The 11,319-nt window shown below is 45.6% G+C and overlaps 1 non-coding gene across 1 annotated transcript; it reads left to right on the top strand.

Moving 5' to 3' along the window:
* Positions 1 to 9,793: 9,793 nt before the first annotated feature.
* On the top strand, positions 9,794 to 9,900 carry LOC139183396 (U6 spliceosomal RNA). The gene has a single exon (XR_011566984.1). It is a non-coding gene; the product is annotated as a U6 spliceosomal RNA (small nuclear RNA).
* The last annotated feature ends 1,419 nt before the right edge of the window (positions 9,901 to 11,319 follow it).

Genomic DNA, 11,319 nt, shown 5'->3' with positions numbered 1-11,319 from the left:
TCTCCCACCAGCTGCCCAGCCTTCTTGTTGTATCACAGATTAATGAACTTATTTGATGAGTATCTACTGCACTGTTGCTGCCTTCAGTGTGCAGGGAGCATGGCTGGGGGATGCTGAGGCCCAGGAAGGAAGGGTGCAGACTTGGGTCAGACAACCTGAATGTGAATCCAGCCTCCATCACTCAGCAGCGTGACCTACTGAAGATCTATGTGTGTGCTGTGCGTGCTCAGTCCAACTCTTGTAACCCCATGGACCGCAGCCCACCAGGCTCCTCTGTCATGGGATTCTCCAGGCAAGAATGTTGGAGTGGGTTGCCATGCCCTTCTCCAGGGGCTCTTCCTGACCCAGGGATCAAACTCGTGTCTCTTGTATTTCCTGCATCAGCAGATGGATTCTTTACCAGTGTGCCACCTGGGAAGCCCAAAGATCTACTATACTAGATACTAATCTACTGTACTAGATGTTGTTAACCTTCTGGGTCCTCATGTTTCTCGCTTGTAAAGTGGAGATAACACACCTACCTCATAGGGTGGTGTCCTTCTAAAGAGAAGGATGGATCCTGATTCAGGAAACACATCATTTGGGAGAGGAGATAAGATGTGTGTGTGTACACAACTTGACACAAATTTAGAAGGTGATGGATGCTATGGTGGTAGGAATCACATGTGATGAAACTTAAGAGGAAGGAATGATTACTTCTCGGTGAGGAAATCAGAGAAGACGTCTTGCATAAATTAACATTCAAGATGATGGATGATATTCACACCAACCAATGTTAAACCCGTGAGTGGCAACCTTCTAATGGACCAGGAAGTACCACCCAAAGTTTAAAACAGCACCAGACTTCCCTGGTGGCTCAGTGGTAACGAATCCACCTGTCAATGCAGGGGACACAGGTTTGATCCTTGGTCCAGGAAGATTCCACATGCTGCAGGGAAACTGAACCTGTGCACCACAACTGCTGAGCCCACATGCTGCTACTAGGCCCATGCTCTAATGCCCTCCAGCCACAACTACTGAGCCCATAGTGCTGCAACCACTGAAGCCCACACTCAGCAACAAGAGAAGCCACTGCAATGAGAAGCCCGTGCATCCCAACAAAGAGTAGCCCCCGCTCCTGCTTGTCACAACTAGAGAAAGCCTGCACATAGCGACAAAGACTCAGCACAGACAAAAATAATAAAACAAAAAACACCACCAAGTAACGGAGCCCTGGAACACTGTACCGTGAGGCCAGGTGCACACTGGGGGCGATGACATGCCTCTGAGATTAGATGCAGGTAACACACACCCAGTCCCCTGATCCTGCTGCCCAGATGGCTCCGTGGGTCATTCTGACCCCAGGCAAAGCATCTTCTGCCCAAGTGACTTCAGTCTGGGCAACACTCAAGACTTTACAGAGTTTATATGGTCTAGTTAGGAAAGTAAGATTCACATACAAAATGATTTTTATAACACTTATTGTTCTTTCTCATGTTTAGAAAAGCAATCCAATTTTACCCTAGAAAATACAGAAAATTAAAAAGAAAATAAAAATCATTCCAAGTTTCCCTGTCCGAGATTAACCACAGTTAACCGTGTGAAGCGTGCATTTTTTACCCACTCATCCTCCCTGCCCCCCACAGACAGCGCACTGCCCCTCCCCTCACCTCATGTTTGCTCAGGGGAGGGAGTTCCTGGGGATCATAAAATTCTCCTGTTTCCTCTTTCCCTTCTGGAGACTTCTGCAGAAATTTTAAATTGTTAAGTAGTCAAATTTATCAAGCATTTCTTCTACAGCTTCTGAATGTCATACGCTGCTTAAAATACTTTAGTCACCTGTATGAGCTTGCAAGCCTGCAGTAACAAAGTACCGTGGACAAGGTGGCTTAAACAATAGAAATTTATCTCCTCGCAGTTCTGGAGGCTGGAGGTCCAAGAACAAGGCATTATCAGGGTCGGTTTCTTCTAAGGCCTCTCTCCTTGGCTGTAAACAGCTAGCTGCCTTCTTCCCGTGTCTTGTCTCTATGAGTGTCTATGTCCTAATCTCTTACATGGACACCAGTTATATCAGATTGGGCTTCCCTGGTGGCTCAGTGGTAAAGAGTCTACATGCAATGCAGGAGACCAGGGTTCGATCCCTGGGTTGGGAAGATCCCCTGGAGGAGGGAATGGCAACCTACTCCAGTACTCTTGCCTGGAGACTCCCCATGGACAGAGGAGCCTGGTGGGCTACAGTCCACAGGGTCACACAGAGTCAGACATTACTGAGCAACTGAGTAGGAGCAGCAGCAACATATTGGATTAGAGCCCACTGCCTCAACCTTATTTTAAATTTAATTACCTTCCCTATCTCCCCAAACAGTCACGTTCTGAGATCCTGGGGGTTAGGACTTCAAAATATGAATACTGAGGAAATACAGTTCGGCCCATGATATCACCCAAGATTATTTTCTTAAATTCTCCCAATGTTTTACTTTTACAGTTTTATTTTTAGCATCTAAGTATTTGATACTTTAGCATCTAAGTATCTAAAGGAGGAAATGGCAACCCACTCCAGTATTCTTGCCTGGAGAATCCCATGGACAGAGGACCCTGGCAAGCTATAGTCCACAAGGTTGCAAAGAGTCGGACACGACTGAAGCAATTTAACACTAACACATTTGACACATCTGGAATTTGTTTTGGTATATGAGGAATGAGGTAGGGATCCAGTTTTGTTTTTCTAGGGCTTCCCTGGGGCTCAGAGGTTAAAGCGTCTGCCTGCAATGCGGGAGGCATTGTTTTTCTAGATAGTATGTTAAATGTTTCAATTCCATTTATTAGTAATCTCCCCACACCCCAATCCTGAAATTCTATCTTTAGATGTAAATATCTACCTTTATCTTAAACACATACAGCCCACATGTATGTTTGTATCTATTTATGAATAGCTAGTTTATACCACTAATCGGTCTATACCTGTGTCACTGGCAAACTTTTAATAATGGTAATTTTATAATATATTTCAATCTTCTAGGGCTAATTTTACCCTATTTTTCTTTTCAGAATTTTATTACAATTTTTGCGCCTTTACGTTTCAGCATTTACTTTGGCATCACCTTCTCTGTACACCTTCGCTGTAAAAAAAGTTCTGAAAGCATTTTCGTTGGAATAGCGTTCAGTGGCTCAGCAGTAAAGAATCCACCTACAACACAGGAGACATGGGTTTGATCCCTGGGTCAGGAAGATCCCCGGGAGAAGGAGATGGCAACCCACTCCAGTATTCTTGCCTGAGAAATCCCATGGACAGAGGAGCCTGGTGGGCTATTAAGTTAAATAGCCAGACATGACTTAGCTATTAAACTAAACACCAAATGTATAGATGAATGAGCAAGACCGTACATGTTTGTATAATGGAGGCTCTCCATGTCCATATCATCGCTTAGCATTGCTTATCCTTCTGTACTGCTTGAATTGTGAACCTTGTGCATCTTATTCTTTTAATGACCAGGAAAATGTGTATTTCCACTCAAATAAAAACAGTAAAAAACACAGTGGAGTAAACAATGACTAGCAAAGATAAATTTATCTGGAGGAGCCATTCTGGAACTCCTTGAGTTCTCAACCCCAAAATTACGTCTTCTGTTCATGGCTGGGCTGAGCCTTGCTTTCTCAAGGTTAGCGCAACATAGATGCAGCAACACGTTTTGACACAGTGTGCACATTGCAACCATGAGAAATGTTGGTTCTCCCCTCTGCTGCAGCTCATTTCTGCAAATTTAAGAGACACGCCTCTCTCAAAGGTTGTCCAGGCTGAGGGAGGCCGACTGTGAACTTGGCCGGTTTATGTGCATCCCCAGCCAAGGCCATCCTCGTGTGACAGCTCCCAAGAGGCTCGGGTTCCCAGCGACAAAGGATTTGCTCCGGGCCTTCCTCCAGCCTCACCAGCAACCAGCTGTCCTTCTCCCTGGAGCTCCAGTGTCCTGCCCGCCCCTGCCAAAGCGGGCCTGGCACACGGAGCCTCCTGTCTCTAACGCAGTGAGAAGGTCAACAAGGAGCCACGTTTCTCTTGAGACGGTGGTTTCCAAGATGTTGGCTTGGTTGCCAAGTAAAGGCCGCTGGTTCTCATCATTTCTTCCCTGCCCCCTCTTTCTTTCCTCCATTCACGCCCGTTTCCCTCTCAGGTGGGTGGTGGGACGAGGAGTGTGAGTTCCATGGGCTCTTCTGACCAGCCGAGCTCCTGGTCGCTGCCTCGCTTCCCAGGATTTATGTCAAAGACACAGTGAGCGGCAGAGGGAGCTTCCGGGGGACGACGTGCTGCCAGGGAAAGAATCTTTCTGAGAATAAAGTCAAGACAGAAGAAAACAGAGCCCACAGACTCAGGGGGACAGTGGACACGAGCAATCCGTCTGACAGCGATGGACCCAGCTTCGCTGAAGATGATAACTCTGAGACCTACAGCTTTTGTCTTTTCTCACGAGGAAGCTGAAGTTGGTTTTTTTTGTCATGTGCCAATGAAAGAGTCCTGCCTGATTAACGCCTGAGCTGAGGCTCTGAGATGTGCATGAATGGAGAGCTGAGATGAGCTGATGGTACAGGGAAGATACTGACAAACGTGAGCACAGTAGAAACTGGACGCATCACTTCGGTTTTTGTCGTTTGTTTTGTTGTTGGGTTTTTGTTTTTACTGTTCCATGTCCTTTTATTACAATCCTGTCCTTGTGTTTCAAAATGAATGGCTATTTAACACACAACCCGAAGCACTCCTAGAATGGATCTGACCTTCCCATTTCTTTCTCAATATATTGAATCAAAAGGAAAAAAAAAAATCTTCAGAAAAAAAAAAATCACCAGGTTTGGTACATCCCAGAAAAAGCACCTTTACTAAACAACAGGAAACAAAAATATGCCAGGAATCTGACCAAACAGACAAAGCAGCAGGTGAGATTCCTGACAGGAAAGGATGACTCCCGGTGGAACATAAATAGATCCCCTCAAAGTACACATATTTCACGTGAGTGGACACATCGCTTTCAGTGAGAACTGATCAACATTTTCCGGGGTCTGAACAAGCACGTGAACTAAAGAAGCCACTCCTTCTAATCCCACTCCCTCTTAAGTAAGTGTTAGTCGCTCAGTCATACCCAACTCTTTGCGACCCCCTGGACTGCAGCCTACCAGGCTTCTCTGTCCATGGGATTTTCCAGGCAAGGATACTGGAGTGGGCTGACATTTACTTCTCCAGGGGATCTTCCCAACCCAGGGATCAAACCCAGGTCTCCTGTACTGCAGGCAGATTCTTTACTGACTGAGCTACAAGGGAAGCCCACTCCCTCTTAGCCACCACCCAAATACCATCACCACACTCTGACTGTTTCTACAACATACACACACCAACCGTTGCCTGCAACCTCCAGCAAGGAGAGCAAGGAAGCAAAGAAAGCCGTGTGTACATCCACCAACCCACTGATAGTAAGACTGGTGTTGCTCCTGAATCTCAGCAAGCTCCGGGAGATGGTGAAGGACAGGCGAGCCTGGTGTGCTGCAGTCCAGGGGGTCGCAAAGACTCAGACACAACTGAGCGAGTCCACAACAACAGTAACCAAGGTGAAGGGCACACTGTCCTAGTAAGTGATCACACACAAATACTGATGTGTAAGGCCCTAGGAGAAAAACTGTGGTGCTTTCAGGAGAGTGGAAAACACTGATCCTTCTTTCAGAGAGTTTATAAGGTTCATGGGGAGATAAAGCCTAAATAGTGTGTGTTCAGTCACTTCAGACTCTTTTGGGGCCCGTAGCCCGCTGGCTCCTCTGTCCATGGGATTTCCCAGGAAAGAATACTGCAGTGGGTTGCTATTTCCTTCTCCAGAAGATCTTCCCAACTGGGGATCGAACCCTCATCTCCTTCATGTCCTGCATTGCAGACAGATTCTTTACTGCTAAGCCACTGGGAAAGCCCAAAATAATGTATATAGAGAGTTATTTAAAAAAAAAAAATACAAGTGTTTGGGAAACCGCTTGGCAATTCCTAAAAAAGTTAAACATGGGAGTTACCATTCTATTCCTAGGTATTTACCCAAGAGAAAAGAAAACATAAAACTTACATATAAATGTTCTGTTCTGCTGCTGCTGCTGCTAAGTTGCTTCAGTCATGTCCGACTCTGTGCAACCCCATAGACAGCAGCCCACCAGGCTCTGCCATCCCTATTTGCAATAGCCAAAAGGTAGAAACAAACCAAATGTCCCTCAACTGAGGAATGGATAAACAAATGGAATACTATTCAGCCATAACAAGGAATAAAGTATTATGGAACAATAGTAAATATATGTCTGGTCCCTGTCCCTGATTCCTGGCATGGAGCTCCTAAAGTCCTGGGATTTCCTAAGTGATAGGAGAGTCTTCTGTTATTGATAACCATCGCCTTTCAATCACATCTGGGTCTATGCTAATGAGCTGACTCTTGGCGGCTCTTAGGTGGCTTCAGGATGGGAGCTGGCAGCAGGAAAGACCAAGCTATGGTGAGAGGGTTGCAGCTTTCAGGTCCATGCCCAACATCAAGAAGGGAAGAAGGGCAGGAGACTGAGTTCAATGACCGACGGCTAATGATTGAATCAATCGCATCATCAACTCCCCCAAACCCCCTAAATAATGGGGTTCAGAGAGCTTCTGGGTTGATGGAGACATCAAAGTGCTGGCAGAGGGTGTGCCCTGAGAGGCCTCACCACACTTCACCGCCTGCACCTCTTCCATGTCTGTGCCGACAACAAACTAGTATGTCAAGCGGTCTCCCGATTTTCGAGCTGGAGTCATCCCAGTGAGGTATCAAACTTAAGTGGGGGAAGGGGTCATAGGACCCTCTGAATTTGCAGCTGCCTGGGCAGAAATGTGCAGCTTGTTTCTCATGTGGGGGCAGTCTTGTGGGACTGAGTACTTCATCTGTGGTGTCTGAGCTAACTCCAGGAGTTAGTGCAATAACTGAATAAAATTGTTGGGCAACCAACTGGTGGCAAAGAATTGGCTTGTGTCAGGAAGTAAGAACTCAGAAGTACTGACCCAGGTTATGAAGTAGATGAACCCTGAAACCATTACGCTAAGTGAGAGAATCCAGACACAAAAGGTCACGTACGGTTCCATTAATAGTAGGCGTCCAGAATGGGCCAATTTATGAGACAGAGAGTGGACTAGTGGTTGGTGGGGATCTGAGAGTGATGGGTTATGGACACGGGTTTCTGTTTGGAGAGATGAGAAGATTTGGGAGTTAGATGGTGGAGACGATTGTACAACTTTGTGAATATACTGAAAAACCACTAAATTGTACATTTTAAAAACAAATAAGGAATGGGACTGCCCTGGAAGTCCAGTGGTTAGGACTCCAAACTTCCATCGCAGGGGCATGGGTTCGATCCTTGGTCAAGGAACTAAGATCCTGCATGCCACATGGCGCGGCCACCAAGTAAGAAATAAATAAGGAAATAAACCTTTGATTAGAAAACCAAAAGGCTGGCATGTAACCCAGTTACACAGGCGGAGTTATCACACCGGCGGCCTCTGCACAGAACGATGCCCTGGGCGGAGGCGCTATAAGGACAGACCAGGGAAATTACAGCTTCCGGTCAACTGACCGTGACTTCAGAACAGCTGATTCCATAAGAGCGGCTATTTTCAGGCTATCGCCTTTGCTGAGCCTGATACAGAAACCAAGTATTTCTATCTTGATCACAGAGCCATACCCTTCCTTGCTGACTCTTAACATTTACTTTCCTTTTGTCTTGTATCACTGCTTACAAGAAATCATTTGTTTCTGATTTAAAAAAAAAAAAGAAGAAGACCTATCAGAAGACTAGGGCTACTGTGTTAGCCTGTGTTCTTCCTGGAAAGCAAGGATTGAGACCAAAGTCTGAGTAGAAGCGTTGGTGGTAGGGGGTGGGGGTAGGTGGGCAGGAACTGGGGACGGTGAGACAGGAAAGGAGGAAAACCAATACAAAGGTGTATTTTTGGGAAGACTGTTGTAGGGAACTGAGGCTGCGTGTCCTTAGCACTTTCCAAGGAGCCGTGCTGAAGGGCCTCAGAATCATCCACCCCCTTCGCTCAGGAAGGACTGCTTCCTGATCCCATGGGTCAAGGTTCGCCCCATGGGGCACCGACTCACCTGCACTCCCAGGCAGTGTGTGCCTGAGCACCGAGGGGATTCTTTGGGTATCCCCAATCTCAGTCCCCGAGAACTGTGCCCAAGAAGAGCCAGTGGCTTCTCCACAGGACTCACACCATTGGCCCCCCTGGTTCTTGGGACCTCAGATTTGGATGGAGCTGTTGCACCAGCTCTCCAGGGCCTCCATCTTGCAGACGTCAGACGGCGAGACTTCTCAGCCTGACCTTGCATTAGAGGACACTGGATGCATGTACGGAGAAGGCGATGGCATCCCATTCCAGTACTCTTGCCTGGAGAATCCATGGACGGAGGAGCCTGGTGGGCTGCAGTGTAAAGTCATGCCTAACATAGATCCTTGGAGAAGGCAATGGCACCCCACTCCAGTACTCTTGCCTGGAGAATCCATGGACGGAGGAGCCTGGTGGGCTGCAGTGTAAAGTCATGCCTAACGTGGATCCTTGGAGAAGGCAATGGCACCCCACTCCAGTAGTCTTGCCTGGAAAAATCCCATGGATGGAGGAGCCTGGTAGGCTGTAGTGTAAAGTCATGCCTCACGTGGATCCTTAGCCTGACATTCAGTGAATCATAATGAGCTGTCCAAGAGATCATGGGAGCCTCTTCCTTGGTCTCCTAGATCGCTCCTCTGGGGACAGTTGGGTACCACATCGTGAGGACACTTGAGAATCCTTACAGAGAAAACCAAAGAGGAGCTAAGGTTTCCTGCCAGCATCAGTCTGCCAGCTACAGAGAAGATGTAGTCTAGGAAGTGAGTCCTCATCAAACACTGTGAAAAATAAACTTCTATAGTTTGTGAGAAAAATAACTGGGGCCCTGGAGTAAAAAGTGCCAATTGATAATTTTTTAAAAATTAAAACACCTTAACTTTACACACTGCTAATGTCAAATACATTTCAATTTAAAAATCCACGCAAGGGACTTGCCCAGGGGTCCAGTGGCTAAGACTCCACACTCCCAATGCAGGGGGCCCAGGTTCAACCCCTGGTCGGGGAACTAGATCCACATGCTGCAACTAAAAAGAGATCTCACAAACTGCAGCAAAGACCTGGTGCAGCCAAATAAGTAAGTAACTAGATAAAACATTAAAATAATAATCATAATGACTAATTTTTTAAAAATAAAAATTCATGCAAAAAAATATAGGCCATGAAAGCTAAGAGTCTGATACAGGACGAAATTGTTTCAGGATGAAGAAGTAGGGCATCATGGAAGAGGTGAGACTTAGATCTGTAATATTAACACAGATCCACAGAAGAGTTATCTGGTTTCAATATTGTATTTACCTAAATGTAATATATTTTGCTCATCAACTGCTTACAGTTTAAGTAATCCCCACTTTCCTTACCTTAGCAGGGAACTTAAAAATATGTAAACATAAAAGAAAATAAGAAATGGGAAGGATAGTCTTTCCAACAAATGGTGCTGGGAAGTCTAAATAGTCACATGCCTGAAATTGGCTCCTTTCCTTACTCCATACACAAAACTAACTCAAAATAGATGGAAGACCTAAACATAAGTGCTGAAACTGTAAACCTCTTAGAGGAAAATATAGGGGACGTTCTCATGACATTGGATCTGACAGTGACTTGGCACCTGACAACAAAAGCAGAAGCAACAAAAGAAGTTAATAAATTGGATTTGATCAAAATTAAGGACATTTGTGCGTGCTCGCTTCAGCAGCACACATACTAAAATTGGAACGATATAGAGAAGATTAGCATGGCCCCTGCGCAAGGATGACAGGCAAATTCGTGAAGCGTTTCGTATTTTTGGTAGAAAAAACGGTTCAGTGTTTCAAAGGACAGATGTGAATATAACTGTGACTTGAAATAGTGGCAGATGAATACGTAGCTTATCACTGATTCAGAATAAAAGTTATTTTTCAGAAACAAACAAACAAAGGAACATTTGTGCATCCAAGAATACTATCAAGAGAATGAAAAGACAGACTACAGAATGGGGGGAAGGGCTTCCCTGGGGGTCCAGCAGCTAAGAGTCTGAGCTCCCAGTGCAGGGGCCCCGGCTTTGAACCCTGGTCACAGAACTATATTCCATATGCTGCAACTAGGAGTCTCATGGCCCTACTAAAGATTCCACTTACCGCAACTAAGATCCAGTGCAGCCACACAAACAAACATTTAAAAAAACATGGGGTGGGGGAGATATTTTCACATCATATATCAGATAAGGAATCAGTATCCAGAAGATATAAAGAGTGACTACAATTCAATAACAAACAAACAAAAAAATACCACTCAATATAAAAATGAGCAGAAGGCTTGAATAGATATTTCTCCAAAGTATATACTCAGATGACTAGTAAGCACATAAAAAGATGATCAAATCACTAGTCATTAGGGAAAAACAAATCAAGACCACAATCAGATATCACTTCACAGCCACTGGAATGGTTATTATACGTAATGTATTCTTTTAAAAAACGAAAGTAACAAATGTTGGTAAGGACGTGGAGAAATTCAAACACTTGTGCATTGCTGATGGGAATGTAAAATAGTGCAGCCCTCATGGAAAACAGTCTGACAGTTCCTCAAAAGCTAAACATAGTACGACCATATGATCCAGTCATTCCACTTCTGGGTATACACCCAAAGGAATTGAAAGCAGGAACTCAGACAGATATGTTGCACCCATGTTCATGGCAGCATCACTCACCGTAGTCAAAAGGAGCTCCACAGATGGATGGAGAAACAAAACGTGGTCCATCCATACACAGGAATATTGCTGCTGCTGCCAAGTCTCGTCAGTCGTGTCCGACTCTGTGCGACCCCATAGACGGCAGCCCACCAGGCTCCCCCGTCCCTGGGATTCTCCAGGCAAGAACACTGGAGTGGGTTGCCATTTCCTTCTCCAGTGCATGAAAGTGAAAAGTGAAAGAGAAGTCGCTCAGTCGTGTCCGACTCTTAGCGACTCCATGGACTGCAGCCTACCAGGCTTCTCCGTCCATGGCATTTTCCAGGCAAGAATACTGGAGTGGGGTGCCATTTCCTTCTCCAACACAGGAATATTATTCAGTCCTAAATAGGAAGGAGATCCTGGTGCTGGCAACAACAAGGATGAACCTTGAAGAAGTTGACTATGTAAACTAAGCCAGAAGCAAAAGAATGAATGTGCTTGTATAAGTTACTTGAAGTAGACACATTCCTAGAGACGGAAAGTAGACCAGAGGTTA

This window comes from Bos indicus, chromosome 5 (assembly GCF_029378745.1).
Source record: "Bos indicus isolate NIAB-ARS_2022 breed Sahiwal x Tharparkar chromosome 5, NIAB-ARS_B.indTharparkar_mat_pri_1.0, whole genome shotgun sequence".
Lineage (NCBI taxonomy): Eukaryota > Metazoa > Chordata > Mammalia > Artiodactyla > Bovidae > Bos > Bos indicus.
This window is presented reverse-complemented; position numbering and strand designations above follow the sequence as displayed.